Genomic DNA, 15,415 nt, shown 5'->3' on the forward strand with positions numbered 1-15,415 from the left:
CGTAAACAGCAAACACCATCTCCCCTTAGTACAGGGGTGACTCCACTCTACTGTGCAATGTTGACAATGACCATCAATGGATAAAATATTTCCTAGATTCCAGGAAATACTTTCTGGAGCACAGGTTAGTGTTTGAAGCAGGTAGATCCTATTCTCACCAGAAGGCAGTTGCACCTGCCTGTGTCCTGCCTGTGGGTGGGTGTCCTGGTGCTTTAGCTCTCATGAGGGTATGGAGACATGTTGTGGGGAAGAAAACAAAAAAAACCCCAAGCAAACCAAAAATCCACCAACCAACCAACCAAAACCAAGCAAAACCCCACCCACCCACTCCCATATTTATGAGCAAATGTTGGTAAATCAGTGCTAGTATTTTACCCGCTAGGTTCTGTGAAGGGAATAAGGAAACGATACCAGGCTGTATTTTTATAGCAGTGTGAGGAGCCCTTCCTCTTTACTGCGTTTTCTGCCAGTATCCATCTTTTGAAGACATCTGAAATGATGTAACTATGACAAACGAGTGAGGCTAATTGTTAGAGGATTTTCATCACTAGCAATAAGATCTGTAGAGGGAGAACTTGTCTTACTAAATTCACTGCACTGTTTGTCAGGGGAAGGAAGGGTCAGCCCTCAGGATGAAAGCCTAGATCAAAATGTGCTCCCTCTGTGTTTTGGCATAGTAAAATGCTAAATACATAAACAGGCCCTTTATCATGAAATACATTACAAACTCCTTCAGTCCCATCAGCTGCTCCATCACTGTCATGATTTCCCAGAGCTGATTTGGGTCAGTAAGAGGCTTCTGGTGCAGGAAAATATCCCATTTTTCCTTTCAGCCTGATCATGAGAGGTTTTCCAGCCTGGGAAACTGGGACTAGGAGCTGGATGGGGTATGAAAATGTGGGTTTATGCGGTTTGGGTTTTCCATGGTGCAAGAGCCCAGGGAAGGCTGATCAGCTCCAGGTTTAGTTTGGTGTGTCCTGAAGGCTTAAATCGAAGCATTTCAGGCCCTTGGCTGCTGAAGTGGTCCCAGTAAGCTTGCAGGTAACCTGCCCAGCTCTGCTGTTCCCTGGGGCTGAGTGAGACCGGGTATAAAGCTGCCACTGAAGCACTGTAGTTCCCACAGGGAGTCTTCAGCAGTCCCTTAAGTTTCAGCTTTGATTCCTCTGCGAGGGCTGGGTGTACATTCTCTGCTGGGCCTGGGCTGTGTTGCACCCTGTAACAGCTGGTAAAATGCTGTTCAGCTCCAAAAGCTCATTAGAAGCAAGCTGCAAGGGGTTGATGGTCTGAAAATTTCTCAGTGCTCAGAAACTGTACTATTCTGAGAGCCATGGTTCCTCCCAAGGTGATTATAAAGCACCTCAAATCCACACATTTAAGTGCTCCCAACAGGGAATGTGAATGCCAGATATTCTGGTTTAAGAGCTGTCCCAGTTGCAATGCTTTTAGTGCCAGTGCAGATGGAAGTGGATGGCAGAAAAGAACAGACAGGACAAATAATCCCGCACTACAGCGAGCCTGGGATCCTTAGAGCAGCTCCTGGGATCTGCTTGTGCTGTGAGCTCTGGGTAAGTGCTTGTGCGTGGGAAGTGTTTTGGAACAGCCTTAGTACGACCTTGTAGCAGGACAGCAGCAGTTCTGAGCACAAACCGGCAGGGTCAAGGCGCAGAGGCAAACCACAGCACCTGGCCCGTATGCCGCGTTCCCTCCCCAGCCCCAGAAACCCTCTGGCTTTTGCCCAGCATGAGGAACACCCAGCCGGAGGGGCTCTGCCAGCCTGGCTGTGGGGTTAGCAAGCTGCCTGACAGCCCTCTGCTTTCACCCCAAAACAATTCCCCCCTTCCCAACGTGTGCCAGGGGCTGTGTGGCAGGGCAGAGCCGGGGAGCGGCATGGGGGCTGGCAGAGGAAGGGCTGGAGGGGTCCGGCACCTGCTCAGCTGGGCCATGACTCCCCAGGGACAAGTCAGGGCTGCAGCTGCAGCCTCGGCTACTGGCAGGAGACCATCACACCTGGGAACATCTGTGTCACAGGGATGGATGGGGTGTGGGCAGCGCTGTGCAACCTCCCCTGGGGCTGGGCGCTGCGTGGGTCATGTGGCTCCAGGCCCGATCAGGGCTGGGCCACCATCGGGTAAGTCACTGGATGGTCAGCAGGGAAACTCCAGGCTTGGAATAAAGTGTTCAAGGCTTTGAGGCTGACTTTGGAGCCCAGGACTGGGAGTGCGAAGGAGATGTGGTGTGTTGGGGAAGACAAGCAGGGTTCTGAGAATGGAAGGACAGCGATGCCTCTGCAAGGCTCAGCCCCATCCCAGGGACCTGAGAGCTGTCCTCAGGGGTGTCACTTTAAATAAATAATTAAAAAAAAAAGACACCAGAAAATCTCTGGGGATGTGACCCCAGGACAGCTTCTCAGCTTTTGCTCAAAAGCAAGGGAGGAATCTGAGGAGCCCCCAGGCCCCCAGGTTGGGGTGAAGCCCTGCAGCTGAGGGTCATAGAGTGGCACAGTTGGGACCATCCTCACCACTGCCTTAAGCATCGGGGATGGCTGCAGAGGGCAGTTAATCACAGCAGTTGTTTTTCTAGCTGAACCAGTAATAACTCACAGCTCAGAGCATTCCCTGGACGCGCAGGCAGGAGAAGGCTGGGTGCCCCTGTGAGACAGCCTGTGGCAACGGGCACTTGTGATGCTCCACTGAGGCCGTGTCCCCTTCCCCTGGTCCTTGCTGCACCACAGGAATCAAGCTCTCCTGTGCTCCAGCAGAATTAAGTTGTCCAAATAATTTTTGTTTAACCTTGTCATTGTTCAGTATTTTGTCCCTCAGTCCCACCGGCACTGACGCCCTTGGCAATCCGCCCTGCCACGGCCCCCCTGGCCACTCTGGGCTGGGGATGGAGCGGGGCAGCGAAGGCTTCCTCTGTGCCAGCCCGGGCTTCTCCCTGCACGAGGGCATTTTCCTCGGGACATCAGTCACTGCTTTTGGGCCTGGTTTTCTTGCCGCTTCAGTGCGTGGTGATGAATCAAGCCCAAGCAGACAAAGCCTGTATTAATTTTGCTGCAGTCTGGTGCATTAATACACTAATTATTAACTATTATAAATCCTTTTTATGAGATTCTGAGCAATAACATCTCCTGTTCTAAAAATATACCAGGAAGGTAAGGAAGCACAAAAACATAAGTGCCAAAGCTATTTTAATTTCCTAATACATTTCATGCTAATAATTCACAAGAAAACTGCTTGATGTGGGTATTAAGCAATTAAATTGCAGCTGCAGGCTGAAATTTTCAAATTAGGTAACATTTTACCCCAAATGGCTGCTCTGTATTTGGAGCACAACCTGTGCTGTCTATTTTGGGGTTTGCGTTTCACTTGTAAAATTTAGATGTATATGCAAAGAGGGGCATTTTCGGTCTTGGCTATGTTGCAGCTGTGTCATTAAAGCACAGATAATCAGATTTGCATCTGCAGCTGAACTGAATGAGTCCAAGTGACAAGCAGGAACAGGGACGGGGGTCGCAGAAGCGGGGAGCCCCGCGGCGGGAGGGAGGGGTGGCATGCCATGCAGCTCCTGGGAAGCCGCAGTGTGCGTGCCTGCAGCACTGCAGCTGTGCTGGCAGGCAGGCACTGCTTAACGGTGTACTGGGGTTTCATATAAAACCAGCAATAATACCAGCAAACTGTTGGATCTAGTGGGAAATCAGGCAGTGACAGAAGCATTTTAAAAAACTTTAAAAAGAAATTTCTCAGGGGTGTGGGACAGGGTTAGCTAGAGCTGTTGCACACAAACCCTTGCTTTCTCCCCAGTAACTGAAACTGACCCCAAACAAACGAGCTGTTGGAAATCCCGCGGTGCTGTTAAATATGTGGATCTACTTTCAGCTGAAAGCTCAATATCCTTCTCAGCATTCCTAAAACAAGTCACTAATTCGAGCAAGGAATGAGAAAACGGCTACTCATTGCTTGACTGGAGGCTGAGGCTCGTAAACCTCAGGTACAGCCCGGCCAGGATGCCCAGACCCTGCAGAGAGGGTCGGGGCGAGGGGCGGCCCAGGGGTGGTCCCCGCAGCAGGGGTCCCCGCTGACCTCCGCAGCCCCGTACCGCACTGTACGGTCCCATCTTCTGGCAGAACCCCGTAACAGCAGGCAGGAAAGCTGCAGGGAAGCAGACTCCACTTTTCTGCTTTTATTTGCACCCAACGTTACTCCTTTGAAAAACATCAGTTTCTCAAAACTGAATTTTTGCAGAAAGGAAGGGGTGCTTTTGCTTCATCTTCTGAGTCAAAGATTTTGAGAAAGAACTTGCGAGCTGTAAAAAGATTTTTTTCTGGCCTTTTCTAGATTGAAAAACTCAGCTGATGCATTTTGCAATGATTTTTGGCTTGGGGAATTGCTTACAATAAAACAAACTGCAGCTGAAATCCAAGCGTGGGCCCCATCTCAGTACAGTGGGGCGATGGGGAAACCAGCCCCAGACCAAAGCACTTCCCTGGAGGGTCTCTGGGGGGTCCTGAGGGGCCCAAGGGCCCCCTCCACCTTGCCAGCACCGCAGGGACCAGCCGTGGTGCTGCAAAGCCCTGCCATGCTGAACACTTCCCTGAAGCGTTGCTGCCAGTTTGAGGTTTTTGCTGCAGGTGTGTGGTGGGCAGCTCTGGCCAGGAGGTGACCGGCACCACTCCCCATGCTGGCCCTTGGCAGGGGAGGGCAAGCAGGACCCTAGGGGAGCTGTTTTGGATGTGGGTGTAGTGGTGGGCAGAAACTGGGTCTAGTTGGTTGTTAATGTACCACTCTCCTCCCATGTGCCTGTGTGCGGGAGTGACCATTTCATTCCCTAGATGCTATGGCTTGTAGGGAGAAGACATATATGTGTATTTTTGTTCCCCCATTCGGCATGAAACAAAAGCAGGTGTTTTAGGGAGCGTGCTGCTGGTGTTTCGAGGCCCCGCCAGCAGAAACACAGGCTGCCTACCTGCGGTGAAGGGGAAGGCACCTTCTTCCTGCCCATGTCGGCGCTGTAATATTTCCAAGGGAGCTACCACCACCCTGTAGAATTCCCTGTGTTCCCGCTAGGTATATTGGGTGAAGACCTTTTTGTGGCTGTGTCTGCTTTCATTCAGAAAACGTTGAGGCAAAGAGAACACCTGAGGGATTTTATCGTGTCTTGTAGGAGGGACTGGACTCCTTAACGTACTGCCTTGCTCACCAGCACGGCATGTTTCTGCATATCTGTCCCCGTCTCTGCGGGCAGCTGCACCCCAGCACATGGAGGGGGGTAATGGGAGGACCTCCTCCTGCCCCCCTGCACCGTCTCAGGCGAGGAGATGCACAAAGCCAAGAAGCTGCTGTCAGCAAACCATGGGGTGAGTAAGACTGAGCATCATTAGGTGGTCCTGCCTGCAGGAGGAATGGGGGCCAAAGACCCTGCAAGCAAGTGAGGTGCAGCTCCAACAGGAGACAGGGTGGGCTGGTGGGGCATGCTTCATCCCCTGCGGGCCACCCACCTTGTGCTGAAATGACAGACACCAAGCAGCGAAGGCACATCCTGGCTCAAGGGAAATTTTACATTCAGGCAAAACTTTGGAAGAAAGTTTTAACACTCGTTGAGTTTCCAAGTAGGAAATGCAGACTGCATTTCCTCTTGTCCTAGGAGGAAAGTCTCACAGGGGCTCCTGCCCTCATGGCTGTTAGAATTATTATACTTGAGTATAACAGGAGCTATTATCTGTGAAGACAGAGGCCAACCACGCAGCTGTCAAACACGGCATACCGGAGAACCACCAAACACCATCGCTGGAGCTGCTCACTTGGTGTGATTCCCCATGCATCAACCAGAGGCTGCCAGTAGCAGTGCTGCCCCTTGTTGACATCAGCTGGCTCTTTTACACCTTATCAAACATCATGTGCAATCTGTTGAATTAAAAAAAACCACCACAGACAAACATCAGAGCGTGCTGAGTGACTCTGTCTTGATGGCTCAGTACTTGCGGCTTTGATTTACAGGTTGTTTGGAGACCTACTGTTCCAAAGCAAAGCCCTTTGGCTGTCACCTGTTGGCAGTTACTAACTGGTGGCTCCTCTACAGCACACAGGATCAACTATTCAAAGCTTTACATGTTTGGTGAGTAATATGCCAGAAGGACTGAACTAGAAATGATGCATTATTTTTTAAAAGCCATTGTCCCTCCCTCTAGTATTTCTTGGTGTGTGAAGCCAACAAGCTTTTCTATACAGAAGGAAAAAGTTGGGTCTAGAGGACGTTGGCAAGGAGCCCCTCCGCAGCAAGAGGCACAAAGCGTGCTGCCGGAGCTGCCACCCGTGCTGCGTGGATGCGAACACGCAACGTACGATGCTACATTTTCATAGTCTAGGATAAATGGTGAAGAGCTTTTAAAAGCACAGAAGAGTGTGTGCACAGAAGGAAGTCGTGATATTTAGATAAGCACACCTTGACCTTTATTGCTGCTGGCAAAGCAGCCTGGTTTTGTCTGCTTGCCAGCTCTGCAGGCAGTGCCGAGCCCTCCAGGCTGGTAGCCCAGAAGCGCCTGCCCTTGCCATGGGCACAGCAGGGGGCTTGTGCCAGCTGGCCCTTTACCCTTCAAAACACATGTTAAATATTGGGGCAGGTGGTGCTCTACCCACCCACTGGCTGCTTTTGCAGGGCGACAAGTATGCAAAGGACGGGGCTGCTCCCCATGGCATGTGGTGGTGGGATGGGGCTTCCTCTGGAGCTGCTGAACAGCTCTGCTAGCTGGGCAGATCCATCTTTTCTAGCAGAGAGATGGAAAAAAAGAAGAGCACAAGGCACTCTGGGCTTTCAATATTTTAAGGCCTGTTTTCATAATCCTAGAATAGCCTTTTTGCTTGTAATAAAGCACAATGATTGCTTCACAGCGCCCAAAATAATCTGTTTCCTACTCCACATCCTAGAACTGTGTAAGTAACTGAACCATGGAGCCCTGGAGGGATAAAGCTGTGCACAATGTGATGGGCTGGGGATAATGGTGCTCACCTGCATGCTTGGGGACATTTGCATACCTCTGGCGAGGGAAGCCCTCATAGTGAGCAGGTTCACCTGAGCTGCCTTCAAGGTTCTGCATTCCAGATGGCACCATGAAAACCAGTTTCTGGAAACTTGCTTTGTGGGCAGCACACCCTGGGTAACACCTGCTTTTCCTTGCTGCGTGCAGTCACTGTGGTGTTTCAGGGCAGTTGCTGCAGTGTCTCAGAGCGGGCGCTGCCCATGCAGCAGCCCCAGGAGCAGCTCACTCTGAGGATGCTCCACCAAGGCCTGCCAGCTGGGCAAATGCTTTTCATTGCTGCTTGGCTGGGTGTTCTTTTGCTGATTTGTCATAGGAGAGCCATAAAAATCACCGCTAACCTTCAATGATTATTTATAGTTATTTCTTCTCGAGAGTTAATACTATCATACATGCACAAGCATTTTCTTATTATCAAGCGTTTGAGAGAAAAAGAGTGGTTTGTGGTTGAAATGAATCACTGGTGTTATTCACAGAGCACTGATGTTAGAAGCAGAATCATTTCATTAACAAGCATGACTGGTAAGACATGATTGCTGCTTAAATTCTTAATAATTAAATCAAATATTTACCCCTTAACAGGGAACGGTGGTAAGTCCCACAGCAATGCACTGATTTAAAAGGCCAATACAAACATGAGTTATTTGTACCATAGTCTTTTATGAAGAGTTACAATGGCATCCACCTCAGGCCAATAGCTTTTCAGAAATTGGGACATAGTTATTTGTGACCTTTAAAATACAAGTTCCAGACTGTGGCTCATCCACCGGTCTTAAAAACATCATATTCCTCTCTCAGAGCACAACCAGAGGGTGGAAAGCTCTCAGAGAGGAGGGACTGAAAGGTTCCCCCTGTGTACCCAGCTTGAGCTGAAGGGATTTCATCAGTAGATTTTGCCTTTTTGATCTTGTGGACTTTTCAAATGATCTGCAAGCCCATACGACCGAACTCCGGCTGTTCTGCAAATCAGCTTCCACGAATTGCCGGTCCTTGCCCTTCGGTGGCAGCCAGCCCACAGCTGGCTCTGCCACCCGGGGGAAACATCTCTCGTTCTTCCCATAAGAAAGAGGCGAGGGGAGGCCCAGGGCGAGCCTGGCTGCCCCACGGCCAGGTGGGCTGCAGTCCCGCCAGAGAAGCCATTCCAACAGTGCGGTGCCCAGGCTGGCCGGTGCGGCCGTGGGCCCAGCAGAGCCTGGCACTGGGCAGGAGGTCCCGCTGCTGGGCCAGACTCCCGAAGCCATCCTGGGTTCCCTGCCTTGGGAAGGGCCAGCGGCACCCACAGCCGGAGCTGGGAGACTCGTGCGGCCAGGGCTGTTTGCTGGGAGGTGCCTGACTCAGCCTCCAACTGTCTTTTTAGAAGGAGAAAAAGGTAATGAAGATATTCAGGAAAACCTTTAACAAAAGGAAAAGCACCAGTGGATGTATAGCACAGAGGGATCCGTTTTCTGTAAGACACATCTCTTACAAGCGGAAATTTAAAAACCACGCAGTTACATTTTTCATCTGGAGATTTGATTACCAAGGACACAGAAAATGCATGTAAGGGGGTGGCCCCACGTAACATCCCAGCCCATGGCTGAGCCCACCACACAGTCTGTGTGGGCTGGTCCCTGTCTCACAAGCAGCAGGGACTAAGTTAAGGCCAGGAAGGAAAAGGTTTTATTTTTTTTTCTCTCAAACTGACCTCCTCAGCTTTGGTATTGGCCAGCCGAAACCTGCTGTTAAAACTGTGGGCTAGAAGAAGATGGGGACACCAAGATTTTTCCTCTTGATTTTATTACATGCAGATTGTCATTTCTGAGCCACAAGACAGCTGCAAATTTTGGGTAGGAAATTTGGGTGTTTTTTTCATGTCTACTGGTGTGTTTTGCTAGTGTAAATGTTTTTCAGCATGCTGTGCTGAAGACCATCAGGATGTAGAAATACCCTTTTTTCAGGAGCTAATTCTGGGCAGGGCCCTGGCACCCATGCCTTGCACGGCAGTGCAGCGGGCAGGACTGAAGGCAGTGACTGCTGGCAGGTGTGAGGCACTGGGCAGGACGCTGCCCCAGCTGAGCGCATCTCCAGCTGATGGCCCATGCCCAAACCCACGGGGAGCAGCTCCCAGCCCTGGGTAGGCTGCAGCCCGATGGGGTGAGTGAGCTCCCTCTCTACCAGTGGCTTGAAACTGGTGGGTAAGAAGGAGAAGCTCTTCTCTGACAGTGAATTGTTGCCTCCCCGCACATTGCGGGCTCCCCATCCCACCCAACACTCTGCCCGAGGAGCAGAGGGATGAGCCATTGCTGCTACATGGGTGCCACCCTGGGAAACGGGGACCGGTCGTGTGGTCTGCTTTGAAATTGTACGTATCAGCATAAATGGCAGCGTGGATTCTGCATCAGGGCCATTTCTGTCTGAGGACTAAATAAATGGTTCTAAAAATTTGAAGGTAATTTATAAAATAGGAAAATGGTTTATACAATGAAGCATATCACTCTGAAGCAAGAGAAAACATCAGCTTTGGAGCTGAAAACATTTTGTTCCTGGAGTTTAAACACTGTCAATGTATGGTACTTAGAGGGAGGTGAGATCAAGCTGCTGGGATGCAGGGAAAATGAAAAAAAAAAAAAAAAAGAAAAAGCCAAACAAAACCCCACCAACCACCCAACTTTCCTTTCTTTTGCTTTGTGTGCTTACAGAACTGCTGTGCTCCAGGCTCATAAGAGCTGTATGGTACCTCTGCCCCAGCATTTACCTGGGCTCTTGCTGCATCTTTCAGAGGAAGAATGAATACAGTTCTAAAATACAGCTTCACCCCTTTTGTTGAAATTTTGGCCTGTGCCTTGGCCACCTCTGCTCTGAACACTCTCAGGCTCCTGCCTGCTGGATGTCTGTGCCTGGATCTGGATCTGTGGCTGCCTGCGTGCCTCCTCCCTGCGCTGGGCTCCCTGTGTCTGCTGCACCTGGGGGTCCTGGGGCCAGCTGCAGGCTTGTGGCATGCCAGGCACCTCCCGGAGAGGGGTAGCTACAGGCAAAAGAGAGCCAAGAGCATCCCAGAGGAAATGCTCTGGAGGCAGTGCAGTGGGAGGTGAGGGGGTGAAGCGAGGAGGGTGACTTCATCCCTTGCTGTTCACAGGGGGAGCGGTGGGTCCCTGCTGCCCATCCCACCGTGGCTCCCACGGGGTCAGGGTCCTGCTCCCCAGGGAGCACAGCGCAGGCTGCCCATAAGCTGCACACCCAGGACCTGCGCTTTCCCAGCTGGCAACTGGGCTGCAGAGGGAAAAGCCAAGCTCTTGCTCGTAATGGGTCCCACTGCCCCCCTGCCTTGCCTCACAGCTCCGTACCCAGATGTCTGTCTGCCTCTCCGCTGGTACTGGCACATTCTGTCAGCACAGCCTGCAGCCAGCCCCAGGTACCAACAGAAAACCTGCACTGCTGGCTGGTAGCCTCAGTTCTCCCCAGATGCTGGCCAGGGCTGGATGCTCACAGAAGAGATGGTTTGCAAACTATAGATCCGTTCATTCCCTTTGGCAGAGCAATGCCTAAATCCCTTAGAAAAGCAAAATTCTCAACATATTTTTCCTGTCTATTTGTATTTTTTCACATCTAAAGTGCTGGTAACACATTCCACAGCAGCTGAGGGCGACTGGCCAGGCAAGAGATGGTTCATTGAATCAGAGTATCATCCCCTGCAGTCTGTTTCTCCTGGCCTCCTGAAAGCATGTGATGAAGCAAGATGCTTCTTAAGTCAGAACAGCAAAAGGCGCCTTCTGTCTCCAAGCAGACTAAATTTAGTGATGCCGCAGGCAGCAAGCATCCTCCTGCTTAAATAACGAATGGCTATTAGCACTGGGTGAAAGGGAAGAGGAGCACTTGGATCTGAGAGAGGACCGAGGTGGCACCATGCTACCCATCACATCTGCAGGATCTGCAGGAAGGCTCTGCTCAAGGCATGGAGATGCTCCACCTGCTCAGAGCAAGGGTCAGCTGGGGCTCCAGGTGAATCAGTCAGCAGCAATAATCTGTTAATCATTCAGCAGGTTTTAATAACTGTCATTACCCTTGGTACACTTTGCTGAAGGCTGGAGTTAATGAAGTTCCCAGAGAGAGAGAGAGAGAAAGCATAAACATTTCAAAAAACAGACAACACTGGCATATGGCTGTGATGCAGGGCTGTCCAGGAGGGGGAGGGGCCTGGCTGACCTTCAGCAGGGATCGGTGGCGAGCTGACCTCAGGGCATGTGGAGAGAGAGATGCTTGAGGGACCAGCACAGGGAGCAGGTGGGGGCTGGTGGCAATGGCTCCAGTGCTTGCCCACTTACTGCCCCGTGGGGAGGGGGAGAGCAAGGCACTGATGAGCTAAAGGCTGGGATTTGCCGTGGCTCTGCCTGAAGCTATTTTACTCGACCCTATAAGAAGGTTACCAACACGTGAAAAATGCTGCAACTGAAAGTGGTGCGTATAGCTCTGCATTTACCAACTCAACACTTTCTCTGTGCAAAAATTCATCAACGCTTCTGGAGTCTGCATCTAGTCTGAAACACCTCGTCTGGGCCTAAAGGTAAAACTGGATGTTACATGAGTGTCTTCATCACCGTTATATTGTTTGCTCTGGTCTATGAAGTAGGAACAGGAATAAGTCCCTCAGGAGAGCCCCCCTCTCTTCAGGCATCAGTCTGGCAGCCATGGGGTAGAGCAGGTAATTAAAAATTAGCTTCTGCAGGAGAATGAGAGGCTGAAAACCTGCTAATTATATATCTCCACCCCAACCCTGGTCTGAAGCCAAATTATGCTGTGCAGCTCAGGACAACCACTCTGTGCTGTACAGACCCCTTCCCTGCCCACATACCCACAGCTATGGTTATAATTGATGTGTCCCATTTTGGGAGAGCCAGAGAAACAAAAATAAACTTCAAAGCATTTGAGGGCAGGAATGGTGAAGTTTAAATATATAGTGGTTTCTGCTGCAAGGATTCTTCTGGGAAAGAGGCTGGCCTATTGCATGGGTGCATTTGTCCATGAGTGGCATGGCACGTGATCCCTCACTTTCTGATGACTGTGCCTTTGATTGTGTTCTTTTATGTTCCTCTGATGTGCAGGACTGCAGAGGTTTAGTGACATTCTATGTAGTATTTTGAATGAAAACAAGAAATGCAGCTGCATGCTTTTGTACAAGTTCAGCAGTCAGCCAAGGGCTTTTTTAGCTATAATAGCAGGCTTTAGGGTTAGACTCATGCTGGTTTCAAAAAGAAGCTTGCTGACCACACTAGCAGCACAGATGCTGGCACCAGCAGCTCCCAGGTGGTCAGAGAGCTGCCCGGTACCCAGCTGGCCAGGACACGGTGTGGGGCAGGGCAAGGCCCCCAGCCCCCGCCCTCGCCTGCCCTCCTGCAGGCACCCCCCTGCTGCTGCTGCCGGTCACCGCTGCTGGAGGGAGGTTGCCTGCTGGCCGCACCCGAGAGCTCCTCGTGGTCTGCTGGGGCTCTGGGTGCTGCCGTGTCCTTCAGAAAGCTGAGTCTGGGACCAGCTCCTGCCTCTGACCTTCATTCTAGCTTGATGAGGATTTTTTTGTTGTTTCAGATAAAACTTGTTCATCATGTGTGAATTAAAATACCATTCCCACCCTCTCCAGAGGTCCCACCACTGCCAGCTCAACTCAAATGTCTCAAAAATGCCTTCTTTGCAAACTGCTGTTACACGGTGTTGGAAAGACAGCCTGGTGTAAGGTCTGGAGCTAATTTTATCAACTCAGATTGCAGGAAAGACCTTGTGCCTGGAGAGGGTGAGCGGGTTTGCAAGGTGCAGTGTCTGAATCGGAGCAGCTTTCTTGTCCCCAGCTGCAGCAGCATAAGACAGGCTCTGTGCCCTGAGAGCCTGCCCCTACTCACATAAGTGCGATTCCTGTAATACCATTAATGATGCAACAGATGGAAATGGTCAATAATGTGAGCAGGCTACATTGTGCTGATCAGGGCACAGCCTTCCAGGAAGGTCTACTTGCACAAAAATGTGATTCATTAAAATAACACTGCCCATTTGAGACCAATATAGCAAGGAAAAATGCAGAGGCTGGCTGGCAAGGGTGCATACGCCGCCTGTGCACCACCCGATGTGTTACCCAGTGCTTCTGCCAAACAGACCAAGCAGCCAGGGGTAAGGAACACAAGCTGCTGAGAAGGATGTGGGGAGGCTTGTTCCAATAGCTCAACAGATCTGAAAGAGAAGCAGCAGAAATCGGGGCTTGCTTACCTGCCACCTCGTATGCGGCTACTTGTCTGTATTTCAGGAGCTGGAGCGTTCCTGATGATGGCAAATCCCTCCCTGTAAAGCTGTGCAGATCACCTTTCTCCAGCTCATGCTCACTTTTTCAGAATAAGCCCTCGTGGTGCTTCCTAAGAGGCTGCAGTGATGTGCCACGGGGGCAGGAGCTGCTACCTGAAGCCAGCATCTGTACACCAAGCAAAGTGAAGAATAATCACTGCTTGTGTTAATTGTGAATACTAAAAAGGGCTCTACACGTGGTGAAAGCCTTCCTGATAGAAATAGCTCCATCTCACATGAGAGAAAATTAACTCATATTAAAATGTTAGGCTTGGGACTCAAAGCACCTGGACTAAACTGTTTTGCCAAAACCCTCACCTGTAATTTTAGATCACACAGTTATTTGATTGCCTCTGTTTCTCACATATAAAATAGGAATAAGACAATTTCCCCAGTTGCCATGCAGTCCTGGCTCTAGCAGCTCCAAGGCTCTGCAGAAGTTTTGGCTGTGAGCTTGGTGAGGGCAGGGGGTGTTTGCTGCGCACTTCTGTAACACGGTGCCAAACCCCAACTTTTGCTTCCCACTAATATAGCTCATAGTCAGCAAAAAGTAGCTGCAACCTGACCCTTCAAAGCCCCCGGTTTCTTCTCTCTACCATAGCATTCAGCTCTGAGTCAACCAGCTCCCAGCCAACTTCCAGCTCTTGGCTCCCTCCTGTTCATCAAAACATGACTTTCTTGTGGCTAACATGGCAATTACTTGCACATTAGAAAACAGTTTTGGGATGGAGCTACATGCCTTTAAGCCATGTTTTATACCATCATTGTTGACTCCCCCCATCGTAGAAAATAATTTATCGTGCTGTTGCATTGACTTTTCCTTTAATCTCCTCTCACAACCTATCAACTTGGAAACATCTAAAGAAAATCACCTCCAGTCTCTAGTAGATGCGATCTCTTCCATTCGTTACCATGTTATTTCTCACTTATGTGATTACAAAGTGCAGCTGCTTATCAGTAGTGCGTGGTAAAAAAGATGTGAATGTAAATGTCTCAGAATCTTTCTATGAGATGTGATCCTGTTCAAAACCAGTTTCTGGGTGAGATGCAGAATGATGGCAGAAATACAGATTTCTCACAAATGTATAGAGCGTGCACATTTCAGGGCTGCTGTACCATGCTGAAAGTTTTATACACCATGTACTGAAATAGCTGCAAATACAGCTTGAAAAAATAGACTTGCCAGAGCCTGTGAGTAACCTTCTGAATCAGGAGTAAAGTAGCTACTTCCCCAACTGTGATGTGATGTGTGTGTGTGTATATATATATATATATATATAGTTTTATATACATAGCACTATAAGAGTCGATTGTGATTTATTGACATGGACTAATAAAACCCATTTTTTGGCCAGCAGAGCATGCAAGGCAGTTAGGGAAGCTGTAAAAGTAACTCCCATGAAATGAGACCCCATAAAGTACATTCTCCGAGCAAGCACGGAGCCGTTTCCCAGCGAAGCGTGCGTAATGGCTGTGGAGAGCCCGTGCTGGCCATCCAGGCTGCTGGCCGCCACGGCTAGGGAGGTGCAGGGCCATTGGGCTCAGGGGGACAGAGCTCTGCAGGGGGGAACGTGGGTGAAACCGGGCCAGGGCGGGTGGGGAGCTGGGCAACGGCGGGAGGGAGATGCGTGGTGGGAGGAGATGATGGGAGAAGAGCAGTCGCCTTCTTCACGGATCAGCTGCTCAAATCCAGCTTTTACCTCTTCACCCAAGAGGCAGCACTTGCATGGCAGAAGGGAAGCGGGGCAGCCCAGCGCTGGCTGGCTCAGTGCCGGGGCGCTGAGCTCGGGGCTCGGGTCGGTGCGTGCGGGAGCCCAGCACGGGTCAGTGCCCCACCATGACCATACTTCATTGACTCACAATGGTGTCATTTTTTTCTGTAAAATTTCCAGTAACGTTGCAACACATTCCACGGCATGCTGTTTGAGGTCATATCCTCTGCTGCTTGGTACTAAAACATCCCGATTGTATATTTCCACGACTAAGAGCAAAGCTATTTAGGAAAGGTTTTGATGCAGATGGGAAAAAGATCAGGAGCACGAGGAGGTTAGGTTTCAAAGCGGGAAGTATTCTTTAAAATACACA

The 15,415-nt window shown here is 50.3% G+C and overlaps 1 protein-coding gene across 1 annotated transcript in view; it reads left to right on the plus strand.

The window, feature by feature from the left end:
* Positions 1-14,649, plus strand: part of PWWP2B (PWWP domain containing 2B) — a 93,952-nt gene extending 79,303 nt beyond the window's left edge. Inside the window, exons 4-5 of the transcript XR_008823927.1 lie at positions 5,161-5,353; positions 5,994-14,649. The gene's annotated coding sequence lies outside the window, so the exon portion shown is untranslated. The remainder of the gene's footprint in view (positions 1-5,160; positions 5,354-5,993) is intronic.
* Positions 14,650-15,415: the final 766 nt, after the last annotated feature.

Source organism: Falco biarmicus, chromosome 9 (genome assembly GCF_023638135.1).
Source record: "Falco biarmicus isolate bFalBia1 chromosome 9, bFalBia1.pri, whole genome shotgun sequence".
Lineage (NCBI taxonomy): Eukaryota > Metazoa > Chordata > Aves > Falconiformes > Falconidae > Falco > Falco biarmicus.